The following is a 25530-nucleotide window of genomic DNA, read 5'->3' as shown; positions in this document are numbered from 1 at the left end:
ATTTTGTTGTTATTGTTTGGATATTGTATAACTCTTGTTTTATTATTAATTTTGCTACTATTTTAGAGATATTTGCTTACTAAGTTGCATTTATCTAGTATTTTTTGAACTTTTTTCTCATTTGGTGGGAAGCATTTATTTTAATGTTTTTAGTGTATTTGATGTATTGCATTTTTTAATTTACTTTTACATAAAAATAAAAATATAAAAAATTTTAATACAGGTAAGTTGGGCCGGGCTTGGACAAAATTTTAGGCACATTTTTAGCTTGGGCCTAGAAAACATGCCTAATTTTTTTACTTGACCCGACCCAATCCGACCCATGGACAACTCTAGTCATGACGTGGTATATCGTTTTGTCGGGACGTTGTTCTTCGCATCGTCACAGTGTTGTGCTCCTCCTCGTTGTGACGTTGATTATTTTTCTTTTCTAATTTATCGAAAATAGAAGTCACCCCCACAAAAATGTTTTCTATATTTGAATAGATGTGGGTAACATTATTTCTATATTTGATATCGTACGTAGTTAAGACCTCAAAAGACAAAAGGAAAGACAAAGACGATTGACGCCATCAATTTGTGCAAATATGATTTGTTTTCTTTACATATATCTATTAAGTATTTAAGCTTAAGAAACTGTGATGATAATTTGATGGTATATATATATATATATGAATGATTTGATAATTTGAGAATGAATTACATAATATTATATGATAGCTTAATATTTGTTGTGTTATTATGATGAGGATTATAAATGGAATAAACTATAACCTTATTTGACTTTGAAATTACCCTATTAAACGAATGATTTTAGGTTGTGGAATAAGCTATTATGATTTGATGAGTTGATAATGATTAATGTTGTATGTCGAAATGGTAAGTTCTGATTGAGTTATTGCAATGAGAAATACGAATGTTATTATGTCTTAATTATTTGAGTATGATTTTATTATATAATGAAATGGTATGGTTATTAGTAAATATTACGATGTTTTGAGTCAATAGGGTATACATCTTGAAACTGATTTCGAGACTTGTCTCCCCTATTTTGATTTCTTAGTTTCAATGTTTGTTGCCTTGAAACATACACCATTATGTTTCAGGACTTGACAGGGATGTCTCGAGGCTTGCATGATAAATCATGAAATTTATACTCAAAAGTACACCAAATGATATTTTTATTCTTGAAATATTAAGACATGCTCTTGATATCTCAAGACACTATAAATTGTTTTATCTATGTGAATGTTTGGTTCTCTTTAGTTTCAGAGTCTGATTGGATGGATACGACAGTGATTGTGGAAATCTCGAAACTTATTTCTACTTGAAGAAAAGGATGAACATCATGTCTTGGTTTGGAAAAGAGCTCTTAAGGACTTTCATGAATTCACAGAAGATAGCATGCATGCTTTCATATAAGGCAAGTAAATGAGCCAACGGACTGCTGACAAAAACCACCTTCAAGTGTCATTAAAATCAACATTGATGCTTTTTCTAATCGAACTCTCCTTAAGTCTGTAATCATTGGCATAGCACGTGACCATTGCGAAAGAGTTGTTTGAGGAGCCTATGCGCTAGAAAGAGCAAGCCCAGTTCTAGTGTGTAATCGGCCCAATTTGTCCGGGCCCGATTGAAATAAAACCAAATAAAAAAAATAAAAAAATAAACGTCCAGTCCATTTATAGTAAAAATAAACCCAAATCTAATTCAGTCCAAATTACAAGGCCCAATTACAATTAACCCCAGCCCAATAAACTAAACCCAAATACCTAGCCCAATAACCCTAAACAGTTTTAGCAGTAACCCTAGCATCACCCTCAGCCGCTGCTCCTCCATCCGCCCTCCATGCGCGCCACGCTTTCCACGTGTGCCTCCAGGCTAGCCATACCTGCAACGTAACAAACGCAACAAAGTAGCAACAAGCAGAATAATAGAAATACAACAAATAATAACAGAAAATAGGAAAAAAATGTAAAAAATAGTTTCGAGAATTTCATTTTTTTTTGCTATAAAAGGAGCCAATCAAATCTGTAAAAGGGGATTCGAAAAATCAATAAAAAAAGAGAACAAATAGCAGTGAATTTTGAAAGGTGATTTTCATTTTTTTTCTCTCTATGGACGATTTTTTTTCGCTCTTGAATCATTTTTATTTATTCATTGTATATAAAAAAAAGAGAAAGAAACAGTTAAGGGACGAGGTTTACCTGGTGTTGTCCACTCCGTCGCAATCGGAGATCGAGAGAGGATCGGAGGCCTTAGAACGGTTGTTGGTGGCGGCATAGAAAAATTTAGAAACCCAAGTAGAGAAAGCTAGGGTTGATTTGTTTTTTTCTTGTAAAAATGGCCGAAAATGATTTTTAAATTTTTTTTTTGATTTTATAGTAAGTATAAAACGGCGTCATTTAGAGTCTGTTTTAGTGGCCCTAATACGGCGCCGTATAAGGCATGATCCGCGTGCCGACCTGATCCAGTCCTAGGATCCGCGCGTTTTCTAATGGAGAGGCTAATTTCGCTTTTAGCCCTTCCATTTTTTATGGTTTTGCAATCAAGTATTTTCTTTTCTTTAATTTGTACCCTATAATTCGTTTCGATTTCAATTAGGTCCATAATCGAATGACGTCGTTTTGGAGGGCAGAGATTAATTTTCCTTTTGGTCCCTCTTTGTTATTCGCGCGTTCAATGTGGTCCTTTTCTTTTTATTTATTTTAGATTTTCCCCTAAATTTCTGTTTTAGTTTCAATTTTGTCCTGTTGGTTATTTTGCTATTATTTAATTTTTTATTATTTATTTATTTATTATTATTATTATTATTATTACTCTTATTATTATTGATATTATTATATTTGGTTATATTTTCATTTACCTATTATATATATATATATTACTATATACTATTATTTATATGAAGTTTTTCATTCCATATGTATTACTTATTTAAATTAAGATATATATTATTTTATGTATTTTAATTTTATTTTTATATAATATTTATTTTAAAATTTATTTAGATACTGTTATTTTATGTAGTATTTATTTTTAACTCTATTTTTGATTTATTTCAAACTTTCATATATATATATTATTTATTTTAAATTTATTTTAATGTATAATTTATTGATTATAATTTCCCTTCTTTCATGTTATTTATTTTTTTAGTTATTTTAAAATTTTGTTACATTTTATTTGTGTTAATTTGTTTGGTATTTCTTTCAAAACTGACTTTTAATTCGTTAGCTTTTAAATGTTAGTATTTGCATGGTATATAGTGTAAGATTATTGCCCTCATGTGTATTGTATTGCTCATTGGTATTGATTGATTATTTGTGTTCATTAGTGTACATTTTGGCTTATGAATTATCATTTTGCGTTATATATTATCGTTCCAGTGCATTTTTATTCAAAAGTTTTCAAAAATAACGCAATACTCGGAATTTGGGATCCTCGAGAATATTGTGTCCTAACTTACTGGATTCCAATTTTCCTCATTGAATATAAGTAACCGAGTATCCTTTTTCAATCAAAACGTATAAATTTCAAATCAAAGTTTATCTCGGGAATTCGAAACATTGTGTCCTAACTCATTGGATATGATATTTTGTTATCTCGAGACGAGGTTTTTTTTAATAAAAGCAAACTCATGTGTCGTCTTTGGAACTTCGAAGAATCGTGCTCTAACTTACGGGGTTTCGATTTCCTCATTGAACTAAGATGGCCAAACATTTTTAGTTTTCAAATACACAAAGTTTCAATAAAGGGTTTTAAAGGTTAGCTTATGCTCGGGAATTCAAATGCTGCATCCTAACTTACGGGATACGACATTTTGTTGCCTCGGGATGAGAAGGTCTTTCTACATATGTTCAAATTTATACAAATATTTAAAGATATATCATTAATAAAAGGGGGATCGTTTTTAATATTTTCGAATTTTTGACATTCGACTTTAAGACATTAAATAATCAATTCGGTACCAATTTTGGGCATTACGAGGGTGCTAATCCTTCCTTGTACGTAACTCACTCCCGAACCCGTTTTTTTCTAAAACTTGTAGACCAAAATCATTTTTAAGGAGATCCGATCACACCTCAATAAAAGATCAGTGGCGACTCCAATTTTTATTTTTTAAGTCAACACCATTTTTGTTTCCAAAAAGAGGTTTCGACATAGTGATTGAAGCCTTGGTTCAGAGATGCTAGTTGAAAAAGGAGGTTATCCATGTATTTACTTCTACTCATAACTATAATCTCTTCCTAATCTTTAATTTGGAGGAAAATCACGTTTAAGAATTTCGAATCTATGCTTTATTGATTATTGCAATAATAATGATATCAATTGAATTAAGATTCAAGCCGTAAACGGCTTTTAATTGTAAATCTTATTTATTTTGTATTTATGTAGAAAATAAAAAAAATTAAATTAGTTTTAAAAATAAAACCACTACCTAAGATTATCTGACTTCATCCATTCCTCTAAAATCTTTTTTTCCTTCCACGTATTTCTGTTGAAGGGAGATAAGAACTGAGCAAGAATCAAATCCTATTACTAGACAACGGAACATAACAAGACAACAAAGAAAGAAAGAAGGGGTTTATAGACCAGATGGGATTGAGAAATTGACATATTCTTTAGGAACATTATTGACTGCGTCTGTGTCTTGTGATAATCTAATCCTATGTCTGAAGAAGATGCCAAACATGCATAGGCCACTGCTTATTCCTAAAACCAACAAAAACAAAACGTTAGAACAATGCCTAAACACCAAACATATCATCTAAAACTTGCTAAGTAATTATAGAGCATATGAAAAATTATGTAAATTGTGACGTTCATTTTTGAAGTGTGACGGATTATATGCTTTTAATGCAGTCAACTGTTTTGCTGCTTTAGTGTTACACAGGAGAATGTATTGTCAAATTACATTGGGAGGATTTTCAAATTTGCTTCCAATTCACAAAATAAATTGCATTTTTAATTAAAATGCAAGATTGCCTAATTAAATACTTTAACCTCAAAAGCTTTGCTTTAGGAAGAATATAAATGAAAAACATATCACAGTCCAATGAACCAAATATATAAATATATAAATCACAGTCGTGGAAAAGCCAAAGACACCCTCCGAATATATGCATTATCCAGTTCCTAATCTATCTGGGTCCGGATGTAATCGGTTTTTTTTTCCTTAAAGTTTTAAGCTGATGGACAGCCATGTTTATCTAAAAACCAAACCCCACTTTTGCTAATTCTCACACTCAGACAAAATAAAACCCTCTTTATTCATATTAGTTTCTTTAATCTATTATTGGTTCATTCAGTCACTGTAACCAGATTCTGCAGGGAATTTGTGGCATCAATTAGGTGTTTGTCAGGGGTAGATTTGCCATTTCAGATGATATTTGTAGTGGGGTCATAGGAAGGCAGTCTATATATACAGGAGAGTTTGGCCATTGTTATAAACCAAACCATCACTTTCCAAGCTTCATCGCCAACTTAAAGAGTTTATCATCCTTTGTTTTTATTGTTTAGATTCAACTCAAATGGAGGCAACTCATCATAAGAAGGGGTTCTTCAAAGGCAAATTAGCCAAGTCTTTCTCTCGAATCACCAAGGCAAGGACGACGAGTAGCGGAAGCAACAGCAGCAGCAAGGTGGTTCCCTGCTCCACGCCATCATCAACATCATCCATGTATTCGTCTATTCCAAAGGTGTCCACCTATTCTTACGCAAGCTCCAAGCAGCCAATTAGTTTTCGTGAACAAAAGAATGTGGCAGATCTTCCGTCATCTATGCAAAAGGTGTCATATGCTAGCTTTAAGCCCCACGACCACATCGGGTATGCCATTGAGACTTGGGGTCATGCCGATGAAAACGTGGATCTCAAGGCTTCAAGCTATATTTCAGACGTCCGAAAACGTTTTCAGCTTGATAGAGTTTAATTCCACTTGATATATCTACAATATATATATATATATATATCAGTTCTGCTTAATTAAGCAGAACTATGGTATTTATGGTCTACTTTGGCTAATTATTATAAAGAAATCCTTCGAGTTTTTGACCCATCCATTATCGATTTGTATCGGTTCTTTTACATGGAAACACTTGGATCTTAATTAATTACTTCTTGCTCTCTCTCTCTCTCTCTCTCTCTCTCTCTCTCTCTATATATATATATATATAAAACTGGATCTTACCAATCATTTTAGTCCCCGAAGTTGAGCTTCGATTTAAGCAAATGATTAAGGGCAAGAACATGAAGAAATTGTTATGATGATGCTGTACCTTTTTTTTGGTTTTCTGATTTGAAACTGGGTTTAAATTAATTCTGAACAGAATGCACTTTCTCATATTAATCTAATATCATAATTAATATATAGAAGATCGCAGTCTAAGATTAAAAAAAAAATGCTAAGATTTAACCTCCATATTTATTGATCGAAATCTTTTTTTTTGAAGTAAATTGATGGTGGTATAAATCAATTTGTTGAAAATAATTTTAGTGAGAATACAAGTATGAATGTTTAATACAGTAGACATAATGACTTTTTTAATCATCTAATTTTTAGAAGAAATAAAATTAGACCCCATTTAATTTTCACTTTTTTAGTTTAATTTATGATATTTGTTAAATTATCTCAAAATGAATGAAAAGTTAATAGACATTAATTTTATTGATGTAGCATACATATGGATTACCTTGTGATGCCATATCAACTATTAATTAATTTTTTAAATTTTAAAAATTCAAAAAAAATTATAAAAATATTTTTTTAATATTTTAAATTTAAAGAAAATTAGTTAATTACTAACGTGACATACACGTGGAGATTAGGTAAGTGAATTTAATAAACATTAATTTTTATTTATTTATTTTAAGGTGATTTAACAAATAATACAAATTTAAAAATTAAAGAGATGAAAAATTAAATATAAGACTAAAATAAATTTTTTTATAAAAAACTTATACATAATATAGATTTATATATCGATATATATATATATTTGTTGCAATTGCACTACAATCATGGTATATAGTGAGAGAAGAAGGATTGGGTTAGCGTGGTGTAAATTTGAAAAATTCACACAGGTTTTACAACTAAACCAATGGTTTGGTTGCCAAAATATGAATCTCTTTTAAATATTTTTATTTAAATAATTTCTTTTATAATTAAGGGTAAAAATAGTTTCCTCACAACATAATAATTTTATCACCGAAAGAAATTACGTCCTAATTAAGTAATAATTTTAACATCATTGCGATCAAATTATTAAAAAAGAAAAAAACTTTTCTCATGATTCGTGTCAATTAACTTGCAACTGCATTATGGGTTTAATCTTACCATCTTAGCAAGATCTTTTATAATTTGGTCCGATTTCAATTAAATTAAATATTATAAAAATATATTTTATTATTTTTGAATAGTAAAAATGAGTTATTAAATCGATTTAGATTAATTGGGTTGAAATTAAGGTCACAATTGAGTTGTTTTCGAAAAAAACTTAAATCATTTATCATATTAATTTTTTATTTTTTATTTAGACAGAATAAACTTTAGATATATTTAGTAAAATTTCAAATTTTTCTAAAAAAAAATTAGATATAACATGTTGAATATTTTTGTGTGTTTGTCCTTCAAAAATGTTAATTTTCTTATTTATATGATACGGTCCCCTGAATGTGATGTCTTAGATAGGCCATGATGCAAGCCAACACATACCTTACTCTAGGATTAACACGTGCTCCTTAAACATAGTTCGCTTGCATGATGATGCGAACCCATCACACAAGATGTGAATACCCAACGCACAAACTATGCAAGCTATCACAATTGGATCGGGTCGATCCCAGTTGGGTGCTTGAGTCACGAGTCAGTAATGGCAAACACCATAACAACTTGTCCCCCATCTAGTTCAAAAAAGAGTCATAAAGTGACTCTTTTAAGAACTTGGCTACACAAAGTTGGAGGGGTTCTGAGGAAAAAACTTATCGTATATGCTTTTTGCTTAAAATTATTATGCATGCTTCACCACGTGTTAAGGAGAGGTACAACTGTATGTAACACCCCTAACCCTTATCCGTCGTCAGAATAGGGTTGCGGAGCATTACCGAACTTTACAGACCAATTACGAACATTTTATTTCATTTAATACACATATTAGAAACCAATCACAATTCATTCACATTGTCCTTTATATGAGCCCTCAAGGCCCAAAATACACATTAGAATCAAGTCGGGACCAAACCAAGAACTCAGAGAATTTTTCGTAAAATTTCAAAATTTTGCCTAGGTGTAGGGGACACACGCCCGTGTGGCTGGCCGTGTGGTTCACACAGCCAAGAGACATGCTTGCGTTTCAGGCTGTGTGGGCATTCAATGTGAGGCACACGGTCGTGCCCTAGCCCATGTCCATGACCGTGTAACTTTCTAACTTGGATCATACGGCCAAGCCATATGCCAGTGTGCTAGGTTGTGTGCAAAAACCTGGGCATTCCGTTTTTAAATTTTAAGATGTAGGGGACGTACGACCGGACCACACGCCCATGTGTTAGGCCATGTGTCACACACGGTTGAGACACACGTCCGTGTCTCTGCCCGTGTGGACGAAAATAGGCCATTTTAAGGCCACTTTTCTCACCCAAACTTGGTATCAACCTATGCACATCCATTTCCACACTCACAAATCACAACAAGACCTTCAATTCAAGTCAAAACCAAGCTTTATATCTACATAACATCATATATACTCAATATCCAAACTTACTAAATTATCCATGTACACATATATATACATATTTTATTAAATTTTTCTAGTTTCAACTATGCCTCAATATGCTTTTCAATTAACCATCATTAAATCATTTCAAACACACCTCATGCATGATAAATACATACTTATATAAGTTGATTAAAATATAAACAAAGTATAATTCCTATAATTTACACAACCAATTCAGCCCTATACATGCCATATAAACCCAAGCATACGTTGCAAAAGCTACTGGATTAAATCGAATAGTGTGACTTGATGTGTTGATCTGATCTCTCGACCTCTCGTTAATCTACAAAAACATTAAACAACACAAGTAAGCTTATTGAAACTTAGTAAGTTCGATAAGTTAAACATAGATCTTACCGAACTTAATATAATAAATTTAATAGTAAATTATTCATACATTTTCCTTGTCAATCACAACATAAATCAATGAACACATTTCTTTCAAATCAATATCAATAATAAACAATAAATCTTTCAAATCCAATCACATAAGTTTTTCATCAATCTTACTAAATCGGGAAACGACTTACGGATATGAGTACATCGTATTTAGAAGCCCAAAGGCTGCACTGAAGCACATAAGTGCTAACAGAAACCCATAAAGGGTTGAATGGAAGCTCATAGGAGCTGATCGGAAACCTTTAACAGAACTCATATGAGTCAACAGAAGCTCATAAGAGCTAAATGGAAAGTAAACATGAAAGTTCGCAACAAATGTTGAACATTGGTTTACTTGAGTACATTTGCCATCAATTCATCCTTTGCATATACCGTCAATTCATCATTTGCATAGACCGTCAATTCATCCTTTGCATTTTACCGTTAATTCATCCTTTGCATTTTACCGTCAATTCATCCTTTGCCACAGAACGATTGTACTCAACCAGCGTTCCACTCATTTTGAGCATTCAATTCAATTTTAAATTTTAACAAAAAATTTATTTTCAACAATATATATGAATAAATACATAATACCATTCATCAATTTAATAAATAAACGTTAAATTTTAACCATACGAACTTACTTGGGTTGAATTGTAGGTTTTGTAGTAGTTTAAGGACTATTCTGTTAATTTCCCTTTTTCACGATTATCTACGGGCTCTTGATCTAAAATATAAAATTATTTATTCATTAGCATATATTTCAGTTTCAATTTACTTCGCAAATAATAACCCCTCAATTTTTAAAATTACACAATTACCCTAATTTTTACAAATTTTACAATTTAATCCCTCACCAATTAGCCTATCTAATGAGTTAATTTTCTCAATTGAAAATTTATCTAAATATTATAAACTATTATACAGCCTTTGATCAACAGAATTTAGTATCAAACCCTAATATTTAATCTTTTGACAATTTGGTCCTAAAATCAATTTCTATTAAAATCACTTAATAAAATCATCATATAACAAAATTAAAGCTCTAAATCCATGTTAATTCATCACAAACATCCAGCACTCATCAATGTTAACTTTTAAAATTACCCATAAAATCAAAAACTAATAAAATGGATAGTTGAACCTAGTTGTAAAAGTCTTAAAAAAACACAAAAAAAATTCAAGAAAAAGGCAAGAATTGAACTCACTTGAGACAAAAATAAGAAAACCAGCTTAGGACTCTCTCCTATGGCGTTTTGAGCAGACCATTCATGAAGAAATTGTCTAGAATTCTCTTTTAATTTCAATTTGTTTGTTTAATTTTACAATTTTTTTCATTTTACCCATTGTTCACACTAATTGGTTACTTCTTGTACACAGATGCCACCTCAACCACTTCAATTAGGCACAATTACTCTTTAAGTCCTCCTTATTTACTATTTGGGCTATTTAATCACTATTTTTTAATTAGCAAGTTTTGCACCTTTTTTAATTTAGTCCTTTTTAATTAATTAACTATCAAAACGTTAAAATTTTCTAACAAAACTTTAATACTAACTTAATGACACTCCTTAAATATTTATAAAAATATTTACGACTCGATTTATAAATTCGAGGTCTCGCTACCTCGTTTTTGAAACCATTTTACCTAATAAATCTTTCTAAAACACAAATCACCAATTAAAAAATCTTTCTAAAATCACACTTGACTCGTAAACAATAAATAATACAATTTTCAAACTAACTTGTCAATTTAGTAGCCACGAGCCATTATTTCTGACACTACTGAAAATTAAACTGTATTAAGTTGATTGTGCCTTCATTCTCGGACACACGACTCGTCAGGGTTTGAAATTCTTTAAAAGGACGTGACTTTAACCCAAAATACTAAACTTTTTGGATTTGAAATTTTTGTGGAGCTGTTGTTGAAAAGGATAATCGTGTTTCAGAGGTAAATTTCTTTAAACTTCCAAATTGTCTTTGTAGTTATTCTGGGTTTAGTTGGGTACGATGGTTGGGTCGAGAAGAGGTTGTCATAACAGTTAGGGTAACTGTAGTGGTTCAGTAAGTGAACCTTCACAATGTCGTGAAGTAAATGCTCTAATGGAGGTGAAAGCATACGCTTACACCACTAAGCATAAAGAAATGAGTCGTCATTTGACTGCTCGAGGGATTCAGCTACCCAAATTTGCCTATGGCTTTTCTATTGTTGAAGGGTTGAGACGATTGAATGGCACCACTGTTGAACTTTCCTACTTCCCTTACATGTACTAGAAGCAAGTTTTCATCTTCCACTTCACCCCTTCTTCTGCTATCTTCTTGACGAGTATGGAATAGCTCCAAGGCAGTTATCCTACTTCTCATGGTGGGTCACAGTGGCCTATTTCATTGAATGTGGTCAGCGAGAAAACGCGCCGTTGATTTGTATTTTCCAGAATCTATACCAACTCAAGGCATGTAATCGAAGAGGTTCCCTAAACCTATTTTATTTTACTTATTACGATGGATTGAAATCAATTATTTTCAACTAGTCTTCGAACCTTCGATTGAATCGTTGTAAATAAATACGGGTAAAAAATAAATTTAGAGCTAATTTTGATTTTCCAATTGAATGCTCTATACCAAGTAAGAGTCTATGCTTGCGAAGACAAGAAATTCCATCAAAAGCGGCATGGGCTCAATTTTATAAGCTTTATCAAGGTCGTGTATTGAATCTAAAGAAGGTGTTAATTGTTAGAAATGTGTTTCACCACTGCCTCATAAATCTGAACCCTAATGGATGGAGGCCATTTAATGATAACAATGCTGCAGACGATGTATCAGTTTTTGTCGCGCAGTTCGCGTGGCTATATGGAGCTACTTATGAGTTAGGACTTATTCTTTTAGGGAAAATAGAAGAGCCTAAAAATTATTTTTATACATTTTGTAAATTAAAGCCTTGTCCGTGGTCCTTTAAACCTACAGGGAGTTAATAAGGTAGCGCAAACACTCCTATGATTTTTGTTGGTGTTAATAATAAACTTATTGGTAACTATTTTCAATAGAAACAAATGGAAACATTATCTAAATTTTGTACTAAGAGATAATTAATTTTTAGCAAAGAAGGGACGAAGCTGTCATACAGCATAATAGGGGTAAGTTTGAAGATTTTATGATACTTATTGGCTAAACCAAAACTTCTGAAAATTTTATGGTAGGAAGGTTTTTGAGTCTAGTTTCAAGATATCAAGCAGATCTTAATTCGGACTGTAGCTCAAGATATAAATAATTTAGTAATAGTGACTCAAGTAGACAGCTTTAAAGGAACATATAAGTAAATAGTGAAAATATATATGAATAATTAACTAACACTGGTTACATTAAAAATGGATCACGTGGCCAAGTCCAATTTGGGCCAAGTGGGCCACATGGGCGTGTGATCCCATTTTTTTGAAAAGTTCTATAAGGTTGCACGGGTCACCCAAGTCGACTGTGGACCTACTGTAGGGTCGGTAAGCTTTACTTAGACCCCTATATGTGTGATATGTCTGTCTGATTTCTATATCGAGCATGACTTATGATATCTGAATGTATGTATTATTAATTGCATAATGGCATGACATATTTTGTATGTTGCATTGCATTGGGGTGAGTTGATGATATTTGGAGGAAATGTCTAAAAAGCTATGAAGTCTGTTATCTAGCAGCTCAACTGCAACCTTCTGATTATGTGCCGCATTTTGATACAGCATGGTGTGTAGGGATGGGTGGGTTGATTTAATCCTCACATGGTGTGTAGGGTTGGACGGAGATAGTGTGTAAAGGTTGGTGGGTAAGATTCTGATTTACTGTATCTACATTCTGTATCTGATATTGGCCAAGGCCCTAATGTATTTCTAAGACTGTATCCGAATGGGCTAAGGCCCAAATTGATTTTGTCATGGGCACAGGCCCCAGACTGTATCTAACTGAATTCTGTTGATTATCTATATGCATGTTTTCTGTGGGGATTACACATTGAGTTTGCGAAAACTCACCCTTTCTCTGTTTAATCTATACAGGTAATCCCCAGACTTGACGAGTCGGTGCAGCGGAGGACTCGACAGTGGCCACACGTAAATTTTAGACTATTTTTCGTTAATGCCTAGAATTTATTACTTATTTGGGTTTTTGATGTATCTTCTAGATATGGACTAGTTGGCTTTAAATTTGGGACTTTATACTGTTTTTTATGGATTTTTTTTAAAACTGCAACTCCACAAAACATAGTTTTTTTTCTAAAAATTAAAGTTTTTCGTAAATAGAAACGATTTTCCTTAAATTAATTGGTTACAAAAGCTTCCGCTAAGATACAAGTTTTAAAACAAATCAACTGTTTTTTTTTCAAATTAAATAAAAGCTAACTTACTGTAACTGTTTTTAAACTCGACAATCTTGTCTTCAAATCCCTTTCCATGTGACATAGCTAGATTCAGCCATAACGTCTAGGCCAGGTTTGGGGTGTTACAATAATGATTAAATGAGTTAAATTTGATTAGATCAAGATAAACAACGTATGAAATTAGATCGGGGGAAGATAAAGTTATCGTTTAAACGATCTTTTTCTCCGTACGAGTTTGAGGTAAGTTCGTGTAATTTAAATTTCATATTTATATAATTTAATTAAAATATATGTATGTGAATGGTTTAATTATTATGTATAATTATCGAACGCATAACCGATAACATACGAAGAATATCGAGCCCCATTTGAACCTTAAGAATTCGTAGGATACAAATGACATGTCATTAGAGTTACTGATTCCAACTCTGATGAGCTTACCGATACTCAATTTGTATGAGCTTACCATTTATCGCTCGTATGAGCATACATGTACAAGAATTGACGGATTACCGTTCAGTACACCTCGTGTGTACCATCAATGTATCTAACAATATTTTAAGTGGTTCAACGGGTATAGTGTTATTATGAGATTATACAAGTTCGATACGAACTAATACAGGTATTTACATGGAAATGATTTGTATATAATATATGGATACACAGTACTGGTGTTACATATGCATGAAATTTTAATAATTGTTGATTTTATACATGATCCTCGGTTTTATATGAATACATGGCTAACTTTGTTTTTGATTATGTGATAGGCTTTAACATATTGAATTGTGTTATGCTTTGAATTACTTACCTAACTTGCGGTTAAATGGTAAGTTTAATTCTGTGATATACGAACTTACTAAGCTTAATTGCTTACTCTGTTTATTTTTCCATGTTTTAAAGTGATTCGAAAGCTCGCTTGGATTGGAAGTCGTCAGGGATCTCATCACACTATCAAACGTTATTTTGGTACTTTAGACTTTATATTTTGGGTTAAATGGCATGTATAGGTCATTTTGACTAATGGTAGCCTATATGTTTTGGTAATGTATTTAGCCATTTGATTTGGCTTGATATTAGTTGGTTTTGAATGTTTAATTATGTCGTGAATATATTTAAGTTGTTGTGTTTAAGTTGGTACCAATTGGAGTGAAAATTATTGCTTGAAAAATAGACTATTTTTGTCCACACGGGCAGACACACGGCCGTGTGTCCTCTGTAACTTCTTTAGAAAACAAGTCAATAGCTTCACACGACCTAGCACACGGGCGTGTGGCTTGGCCGTGTGGTACAATTTAGTATACCCTCCAGTTTTCACACGGCCTAGCACACGGGCGTGTGAGGCCATTTTGAAGTGTACACGGCCTGTCACACAGGCGTGTGGTCTAGCCTTGTAACCCAAGTCAGTATGCTCAGTAGTTTAGACACGAGAAAAGACACAGGCGTGTGGCCTCATTTCGAATGCCCACACGGCCTTGCCACACGGGCGTGTAGCTCTTGTACCTTTGAAAATTTTACATGTTTTTTGAAAAATTTCTTAAGTACTCAGTTTAGTCTCGAACCATTTTTATTGTTTATTTTGGGCCTCAAGGGCTAGTATTAGAGACTATATGAATGAATTTGAATGGTTATTGATTTAAATGTGAATTGTACATGAGTTGTTTGTTTAATTGAGTTATAAGTCCAGTAATACTCTGTAACCCTATTTCGACATTAGATTCGGGTTAGGGTGTTACATTGTTCACCACGCAAACTTTGACGACCCCTAAACTGCCTATCATCCATCTGAAAGGTGTTGCAAGCTGCTCTTTTAATTTCTTCTACCTTAGCAAACTTGTGGATCCTTTCGTATAGGTCTGTCAAACTCTACGGTCTATTAGCAGTAAATGAGTATTGCACATGCTCATTTTGAACTCTTATAATGATAGCATCAATAGCCCACTAGTCCTCCAAGTTCTTTGTGTTTAGCGTGGCTACATGAAACCATTTAACATAACCCTGCAAAGATTTTCCATCTTTCTTCTTCACTGACATCAAACCCATAGAAGTGCTCATTATCATTCTATGGGCACAAAACCTCCCCAAAAACATCTGACCTAACTGCTAGAAACTTTGAATGGAACCCTGTGGCAAAGATTAATACTAATCCTTCGCGCTTCCTCTAAGAGTCACCGAGAAAGCTTTACACTTCGCCACGTCAGAAGCCCCTAATACATTCATGTAATCATTATATTGCATGAGATGTGCTCTGGGGTCCCTTCTACCTTCAAACATCTTTTTTGGCACTTTGAACTCAAATGATATGTTCATGCTGCCACTTCTAGAGACAAAGGGTTGTTGGAACAAATCAATCAATCCATGTCTTGCACATCATGATGCAATGCTTGAACATCTCTATGCAAAACATCCATCTCATTCTTCCATGGTTTTGCATGTGCTTCCACAGCCTCCTCCTAGAGAGGCGCGACATGATCCTGAAGATCAGAATGATCGAACTGCATCTTTCTTCTTAGTTCTTCGTTCTATCTTAGTAGCTCATGGTGAAACAATTGTTGTTTTTGAAACCTGGTACTTTGTTGAGTCATTTGTTCTTTCATTAACCTTAGTTGTTCTTGAAAACCAAACAAGTGTTGTGGCGATGCTCCATGATCAGAGAGGAAGGATAGCCCCTGACCAGAAGGGGCATTAAGATAAAAGGAACTAGAAGCACCTCCTTGGCCTGAGTTGCCTAAGTTTTTTGGTCGATCAGCAAACCAGCTAGTGACGAGATCCATCTCTCGGGGTTGGTTGATGATGTCAGAACCTCCTGCTTGATCCGATGAGAAGCTGTTGGGGAAATTTTCATTAGGATGAGTCATCTTGGTTTTCTAATTTTCTAAAGATCGAAATTTTATGTACGTTCACCACACCAAATTGTTGAGTATTTTTGTGTGTCTGTCATTCAAAGAGACTAATTTTCCTATTTATATGATACGGTCCCTTGGATGTGATGTCCTAGGTAAGCCATCATGCAAGCCAACATGTACTCTACTCTAGGATTAACACATGTTCCTTAAACATAGTTTGCTTGCATGATTATGCGAACCCATCACACGGGATGCGAACACCCCATGTGTGAATTCATGCTAGCGAACTATGCATGCTATCACAACTGGATCGGATCGATCCCAGTTGAATGTCCGGGTCGGTAATAGCGAACACCATAGCATAACGTTTAAGTTATTTTCACCATTTTAAATATAAATTATTTTTTACATCATAAAAAATTAAAATTAATTTTAAATTAAATAAAAATAGCATTCAATTCGAGGAATTGGTTTGAGTTTGTGATGAAATTAGGGGGAGATTATGATGAAAAGAATGGAGGTGTGGAGCAATAAAATGATTAAAAACAAAAAAACGAAAGGTAGTAGTGGAAAAGGGTAGAGGGTAGATAAAAGTAGGGGCAGTGGCCAGTGTGAGTAGTGGTAGGCAGGAATTCGGAATCCAATATATTATAATTATTAACATAAAGGAACACCATATTTATATAAAAAAAAAAGATGAAAAACCAAAGTAGTAGTATGTACTATTCCTGTTCCATCTTTCTTCTTTTATCATTTTTATCTCATATTCCCACATTAGCTTAGGTTGTATGTATGAATAAAGCCCAGCCTACCTACTATTATTATATTATTCCCTCTTCGCATATCAAAGTGGGCTAAAAGTTTATGCTCCAAAACAATATATGGGATCTCTGGATTAATATCTCATTTTTCCTTTTTCTCTTTAATTTCAACAGTTGAGAGGTTTGATGCTTCTTAATTCGATTAAGTCATGCAATTATTCTTAAAAGTTATTACAGATAAATATTAAAATTATATTTTGGAAAAATTCCTTCTATGCCTTTAGCTGGATTTAACTAACCTTTTATTCGATTAATAAAAAGAATGTACGAGATTTCGCCAACAAGTAAAAAGTTTTATATTGGAATATCACTTGCCCATAACCAAAGCTATCATTACGGTACGAATGGATGTAAATATGTTTCAATCTATCATTTTACATTTTTAAATGAATTTTTAAAAATATTACATGTATATAATTTCTTTTACCAATATTATATAAATAAAATTAAATAAATTTCAAATATGATTATATATATAAATTTCACTAATAAATTATTAGAAAAAGTAGGAATACGAGAAGTGAAAACTACTCCCAACTCAAACAAGATTATATTTTGACTGTAAAACAAATGGGAACTTCTGTGATTATAGCAAAAAGAAAAAACCTTCATCTAATACAAACTATCATTAAATATGGTCGATTATTATAGGGATTGTTAGAAGTTGTGTGACGTACATCCTTGTTAAAATAAATACAAGTGGCAAGATAAGGGGATCTACGAGGGCGAAGGTCGAGGGCTGCACAAGTAAAATTCGTATAGAAGTTTACTTCCTTTCTTTGATGTTGATTAGAATAAGGTGTTTTAATCTTACTGCATTACTGACTTTGATTAGAATAATGTTTTTAAACCTATAAATAGACGTAATCGTCTCTCCTATTGTATTATTCGAATTCGCCTCTACCCCTTTTTTTCCCAAAAGGGTTTCTACGTAAAATTATGTGTGTTCTATTTTTCTCTATTTCTTTGCAATTCATTGTCATTATCGACGTTCGATTTTCCCAGGGATAACTATGAAACTTTGATTTTGATTCAATTGTACATATTTAAATAAATAAATACATATATTTATTTTCATATGGATTAATATAATTATTTGTGTATGTAATATATCAACGTAAAATAGTGTTAATTCGATAATATTGCTAATGATTTGTTGAATCAAATCAAAATTTAATGTAAAAAACGCACAAAATCAAAACTATTATATACGTTCCACATTAAATCAAAGTTCATAATTACCGATTATTATATTCAAATTTCAACCTGTATCATCACGTGCAAGTAGATGAATGATTATCGGCTTCCCATGAGGATCCAAGTGTGGAAAAAAGAATTATGTAAACCAAAGCAAGTTCATAGCTAAACTAACAATAAGACATTGGGTGAAATAAAATTAGATGAGAAAACGATAGTTGTGATTCAAATTGGAGAGTTTTGATGTCATATCGAATTAAATGATTAATTATTTTGAATGCCATAATTGTGATATGTGCTAATGGGTTCATTGCTTGAGTAAGAATCAAGGTAGACATACAATAACAACATGTTTGGTTGGGAGAATGCATTCAATTCGGTGGCCCATGCCTATTCCATTGTTTGGTTGGTTGTAATGAGTTATTACAGCCCTATTCCAAACGGGTTTATTCAGGGCAAAGGTGCCGTTTACAATTCAGGGAGCGTTTGGTTCGCTGTATTGGATTAGAGGTGTATTGGATTAGAGGTGTAATAGCAAATCAACTGTTTGGTTGAATGTAATAGAATAGAGGCGTAAAAGTAATCTTGTGTTTAGTTGAATGGAATAAAGGTGTAATAGCATAATGGAAAAAACTAAAATGACTAGAATACCCTTAGCATAAATTTGTTTTGGTAAATGATTATTGTTATTGTTATTTAAATTTTAATAAGATTATTATTATCAATAATAAATATTTTAATCATATTTAAACATAATTATTATTAAATATATTTTAATTAAAATATATAATTTAATAAAATTCTTAATAATTAGCAAAAATTTGTTTTCGTAAATTATTATTGTTATTGTTATTTAAATTTTAATAAGATTATTAATATCAATAATAAATAATTTAATCATATTTTGACATAATTATTATTAAATATATTATAATTAAAATATATAATTTAATAAAATTCTTAATAATTAATATTCTTATATGAATTTACTCAAATCATAATATGATACTGTAAAATATAAATTAACATAATTATTATTAAATATATTATAATTAAAATATATAATTTAATAAAATTCTTAATAATTAATATTCTTATATGAATTTACTCAAATCATAATATATGATACTATAAATGAAAATTTGAAATAATTAATATTAAATATATTTTAATTAAAATATATGATTTAATAAAATTTAAAATAATTATAACTAATAAATTATATTTTATGAATTTGTATAATTTAAAATACTAATTATTACATATAATTTAATAATTAATATTAAATTTCATAAAATTCTTGATAATAATTTTTCTTATATGAATTTATACAATTTAAAATCATTAATATTAAATATAATTTAATAGTGATATATAATTTCATAAAATTCTTAATAATAAAATGTTCTTATATCAATTTACTAAAATCAATATATAACTTGAGAATTATATTCTGCATAAACATAATTAACTTATATTAAGAAAAGGTTAGATGAAAATGAAATTGTACATCATAATCCATATGTTATATAGTTTTACAACATCAAAAAGTTTGAACATTGATATTTAATGGTGAGAAAGAAATCTTCTGACTCATTCCAATCGGGCAACAGAAGGTAAACTAAAGAAAACGATCATTTGAGTTGGATGATCGGGAATTTTACTCAAAGCATCATACCGCTGATCGTCGGTTAAACCTTCAATTGACCATAAGGTTGAATATAAATTTGAAGCTTTCTCTTCCATCTTTTGATGTTCTTCTGACTTCTGCTGAACTACCACCTCGGAGGCAATACTCCTACTGATTTGATCGCCAACGGCCTGGATTTTTTCCCCCAACAAAGTGGCAGCCTCATCAAATGAAGAATACACATTATCACGAGCATCAGATTTCTTCTTTCTCTTGTTTGAAGATGAGGAACCCCTTGGTCTCTATCTCCTCGCGGATCTGTACCAGAAACATCCATGTCGTCTAAAGAGACGTCAGCTTCGCAGTCATAGAATGTGTTTCTCTATTCATTCATATATGTAGTACGTTCATCCTCAGCATGTATTTCTTCAAGAACATCAGCAGCTGTTTAAGCGTCTTTCCCAGTCGCCCGATCTCTTGCGTATATGGCAGTAAGCTGGTTGTAGTAAGGGAAAGAACGATGTCTAAACTGAGAGGCTTCTTTGTGACTCTAAAAAAATGAGGAAATCATATTAGTTATAAGTTTTGTAAAAAAACAAATAAATACTTGAAATACATTTTACCTTTACATAGGATTCCCAAACTGCATCTTCAGCAACAACGAGCTGCCTATGCTCGTCCCAACCAAAACCGCTGTTGTTTTGGCCATTAAGCATGTTGTAGACGACTGACCATTCCCTTTTTAGGCACCTAATCCGAGATTCAATATTTGGCTTCGCCTTCAACATTGCTCTTGGTAAAGCCTTTTCTAGCATTTTTTCTAGCTCGTTCAAATAACCGGCCTTGAACCCGGTATCAGCATTAAATGTTCCTACATTGTGCAAATCCACCATGCAAGAAACCAAGGCTGCATCTTCTTCTGGAATCCATTTTCTTTTGCTTCCTCGAGAAGCTTGAGAAGAAGCATGTGATTGTGGAACACCTGGCATAATTATCTTAAGAAAAAAAATAAATTAACATTATTTACTGTTTTTAATATCATGAATCAAAAGGTGAACAGTTTATAATATTATATCATTAGTTCAATATCATGAATCAGAAGCTCAATACTAAATTCAATGAAATAACACATGCTGAATGAAAAGATAATTAAATTATAATTCAACAAAGTTTAGTACAATACAGAATTTTAATCAAACACCACCAAAGTTTCATAAACTAGATACATAAAATAACATCAACAAATTAATTGTAACTCAATTTGTCTCTAAACCTAACTAATTTCTAGATGCTTGCCATTCATCGAACATTTGGTTGGCTAGATCCATCCTCCAAGTAGCCCAAGCTTCCGATGGATGAATATTTGTGATATTCGGTTCATTGTCATCCACCACATTAGTAGGTAATCCTTCTCCCACCTCCGCTTCAATTGGATCAATACTCATATGGGTTCGAATAAAATTATGGAGCAAACAACATGCAATAATAATTCTATTGTGCACCCTTACAGGATAAAACGATGGACTCCTAAGTATTCCCCATCTAAGTTTTAATAAGCCAAAGCATCTTTCAATGACATTACGTGCTGAGGCATGTTTCATATTAAAAAACTCTTACGGAGAACTTGGCTGATAACCCTGACGCCACTCGTTCAGATGATATCGCTGTCCTCTAAATTGTGCAAGAAATTCCTCACAATTTGTGTATCCTATCAAAACTTGTTTATTTTGTAAAACAACAAATTTATATATAATTTTCCTTATTTTAATTATTAAAAAAGGGTTCAATAAATATGAATTTGGAGACCCAAGTTTAATTAGATTTTCTTCACATGGTAGGTTCAAATGTGAAAATATTTTCTAAGCAACATTATTTGTTTTTATAAGAATGAGGATTTGCTTTAATAATCTTCATTCTCTTGTTTTAAAACTTTTATAACATTCCAAATTTAAATTTCTTTATTTAAATATTAAATTTCTTGATTTTTAGTAAAATATTAAAGTCCTTATTTTAAATATTGATTAGTCCTTATTTTAATAAAAGATTAAAGTCCTTATTTTAATTATTGATTAGTCCTTATTTTAATGAAATATTGAAGTCCTTATTTTAATTATTGATGTAATTATTTAAAATCAAATGAATCAACTAAAAATTTACTAATAATCGAGTGCTTATTTATATAATTTAGCAAAAAATATTATAGAATACAACTTATTTTAAAATATATATTTTATCAAGGAATGTTTAATTTTTTTTTCGAATTTGATTTTCCGAGTTACAAGATCCCATTAGCTATAAATAATGTATCATTTTATCGATTATATTAGAATTTTAACTTTCACTCTCAAAATAACTTTGATTATTATTATTTATGATTAATAAAATATAAACTTATATATTAAAGATAATGTGACATTAGGAAAACCAAAGAGACAAATTTGTATAATATGGAATCCATTATAAACATAAAAGGCCCTATCTATTTTGTTGATTTTCATTCACTGGCATTCAATATTCATAGTTGAATTATATCAATCACATCTTACTTATATAGAATTAAATGCAGGATTGTGATCCCATTTAATTTCAAATTTATAATATTCTTTCGATTATTTGAAAATCTTAAACAAAATATCCGACATTAAATGCAGGATTGTGATCCCATTTAATTTCAAATTTATAATATTCTTTCGATTATTTGAAAATCTTAAACAAAATATCCGACATTAACGTACTAATAAATTACAACTTTACTAGTATATGTTAATGGACTTCAAATATTTTATTTTCATATGGAAATATAGGTCTTCTTTTGTACTTTTTAAAAACTGTTCAAAGAAATTTACCAAAACAACCAATTTACTCATATTTCATATTAGAAAGGACCTTTATAATACTTTTAGTAAAACTTCAACATTCTCGAAGATAAATGTAATATACTTGAGTTGAATTCAAATAGTAATAAGTTTAAATCGAAATTAACTCCTCGATGTTCGACACAAGCAGTTTATAATCAGTTTATAAATTTTTAGCATCGAAATTCGACCAATTTTAATTGGTGTAAATGAAAACATATCATCAATCACATGTTTTGATTTAATCTCCATTTTAGCAAATCAGAAAAATCCAATTTTTATTTTAAGATCTAAATTTATTATTATCTTAATTCACTTATATAAATTTACTATCAATTATTATTAATAGTGAATTATCAACCAAACGGTTTAATCACGTGTATCTCATGTATCTAAGAACACAAATAATGAACATGTCCTGCAAGTAACTCGTTTTCGTCACTAGCATATCCATTTTCATATTCTACTGACTAACAAATCAAGAACAAATCAAGTAAATTGTTTTCATATTCTACTGACTAACATAAACAAATTCAATTTCCAGCAGACAATCAAAACAATTTCCAGCAGACAATCATAACAATTTCCAGCAAACAATCAAAACAATTTCAGAACAAATCAAGAACAATATCAAAACAAATGCAACAATTTCCAGTTTCATCTTCTAGTCACTAACAAATCAATACAAATCAATAACATTGTCCAGCAGACTATCAAAACAATTTCCAGAACAAACCAACAAAATCGAAATCGCCTATAAATTCTTCAAATATGAAGCAAGCAATCTCATATTTCCAGTCAAACAGGCTGACTTTGAATAGAAAACCATGGTCACACACATTATTTAGGGTCCACTATCATCTCTTGTTATGGCAAGAGACAACCTATTGTGCCACGATCAAGCACAAAGGCCGAATACAGGGCAATAGCAACGGAAGCACAAGATGTACATATGGTTAGTACAACTCTTGAAATGTCTAAAGCAGCATATTACTATGCAGTTAAGTTGTATTGCAACAACCAATTGGTAATACAACTAGCAAAGAATCTAGCTTTTGATGCATTGATGCACGAATGTAGAATGTAAAGATGCACTATCACTATACTCATGAGAAAATACTTAACGATGAAATTAAGATAAAACACATTTGATTAAAAAATCAAGTCGCCATTTTATTTATCAAAAAAATCAATGGATACAAACTTGAAGAATTTCGTAAGCAACTTAAAATGACCTCAAAATACAATTGTAGTACAAGAGCAAAGGGATTGAAGGGGAGTGTTGCCATCATCACTGACTCTCTCTCTCTCTCTTTCCAAATTTTATCATCACATAGTCTATTCATCCATAATTAAAATCATGATTCAATAAATTGTATGCTTTCTTATCGTTTCTTTGGTAACATTAATCTTTTGACATCCATCTAAATTTTGTTTTTTTCAATTTAATACCTCCCTATTTGTTGTTTAAGTAATTACATATATTTGCTCCCTCCTTTTCGATTTTCTTTTAAGAGAATGGTTTTATAATGTGACATTCTTTTAAGGAAAATAGTTTTATAATAGTGAAATTATTAGATCATACCAAAATGATAAAGTTTGAGTAAGATTTAATGGGATGGATTAAAGGTAGTATAGAATAATAATGCTTTATAATGTTTCTTTCATACAGCACTGTCAAGATCATCCTTAATCAAGATTTAATCAGCCATAAGCAAAAATCGATGAAATTAATCCCAGCACTGTATCTTCCTGTGCTAAATGATGAAGAACATAATAAACGGAATCAATGATAACAGAGACCGAGATAACAAATCTATATTTCAATCATATACATGCACAATAGATGAAGATAAACATCTCTTTTACTTCAATGATATATGATGACTCAAAGGGAAATAAACAGCAATAGAAACATGCAATCGGGGAAACTAACCTGTACTGACTTGATCGGGGCAGAGATATATGAAGAACAACCTGTAATCGAAAAAGGGGAACCGATTAGGTTAACAGTGTAATAATCGATGAATAAGTCACTGCACTAACAAGGCAGTGATTCGAATATGCTAACATACAAAAAAAAGCTAAAGACACTACAAGGCAGCCATTGAAACTAATTACAGAGAGAAAAGAGAGTTAGAAAAGAAAAGAAAAGAAAAAAGAGAGTTGAAACTCATTACAGTGATTCCATCCCTTTACCTTTCAGTTGCAGTAACCTGGAGACCCACCAACTGAGAGCAATCGAAAGAGTGACAGAGAGAACAAGAAAATAAAAAGGTCGACTGGTTGAGAAGGCAATCGAAAGACTGGCAGAGAGAAAAAGAAAAGAAAAGAAACGGAGGGAGCAAACCGGCAGAAAAGATGCGTAATGGACTGGGAGCAAATCGGTAGAAAAGAAAAGCAAAGAAACAAGGAAGGAAATCAGATGAAGGAACAGAAGAAAAACAAAGGGGATCGGGGGAGGGTAAATCAGGGAGGTGATGCTGAATCGGTAGCAAATCTGGGCAAAAGAGGGGGAATAGAAATCGGTAATTTTCACCGATTAGAAAGGTAATGAATTAAGTGCGTATTACCAATACATCAAACCAAACGACATAATACACCCGGATTAGATGGGGCCCACCGATTAGGGGTGTATTGGCATAGCCAATACACCAAACCAAAC

At 31.7% G+C, this 25530-nt stretch overlaps 2 long non-coding RNA genes across 2 annotated transcripts; one reads left to right on the top strand and one right to left on the bottom strand.

Moving 5' to 3' along the window:
* Positions 1-1658: 1658 nt before the first annotated feature.
* LOC107947583 (uncharacterized) lies at positions 1659-2796 on the bottom strand. Its single transcript, XR_001697179.2, has 2 exons — positions 2208-2796; positions 1659-1891 (listed from the first exon to the last, which is right to left on the bottom strand). It is a non-coding gene; the product is annotated as an uncharacterized lncRNA (long non-coding RNA).
* LOC121224177 (uncharacterized) lies at positions 1898-6117 on the top strand. The gene is made up of 2 exons (XR_005921744.1): positions 1898-2093; positions 5524-6117. It is a non-coding gene; the product is annotated as an uncharacterized lncRNA (long non-coding RNA).
* The last annotated feature ends 19413 nt before the right edge of the window (positions 6118-25530 follow it).

The sequence above is a fragment of the Gossypium hirsutum genome, chromosome D12 (genome assembly GCF_007990345.1).
Source record: "Gossypium hirsutum isolate 1008001.06 chromosome D12, Gossypium_hirsutum_v2.1, whole genome shotgun sequence".
NCBI classification, from domain to species: Eukaryota; Viridiplantae; Streptophyta; class Magnoliopsida; order Malvales; family Malvaceae; genus Gossypium; species Gossypium hirsutum.
Note: the sequence above shows the minus strand (reverse complement) of the source record. Positions and strands in the feature narration are given on the sequence as shown.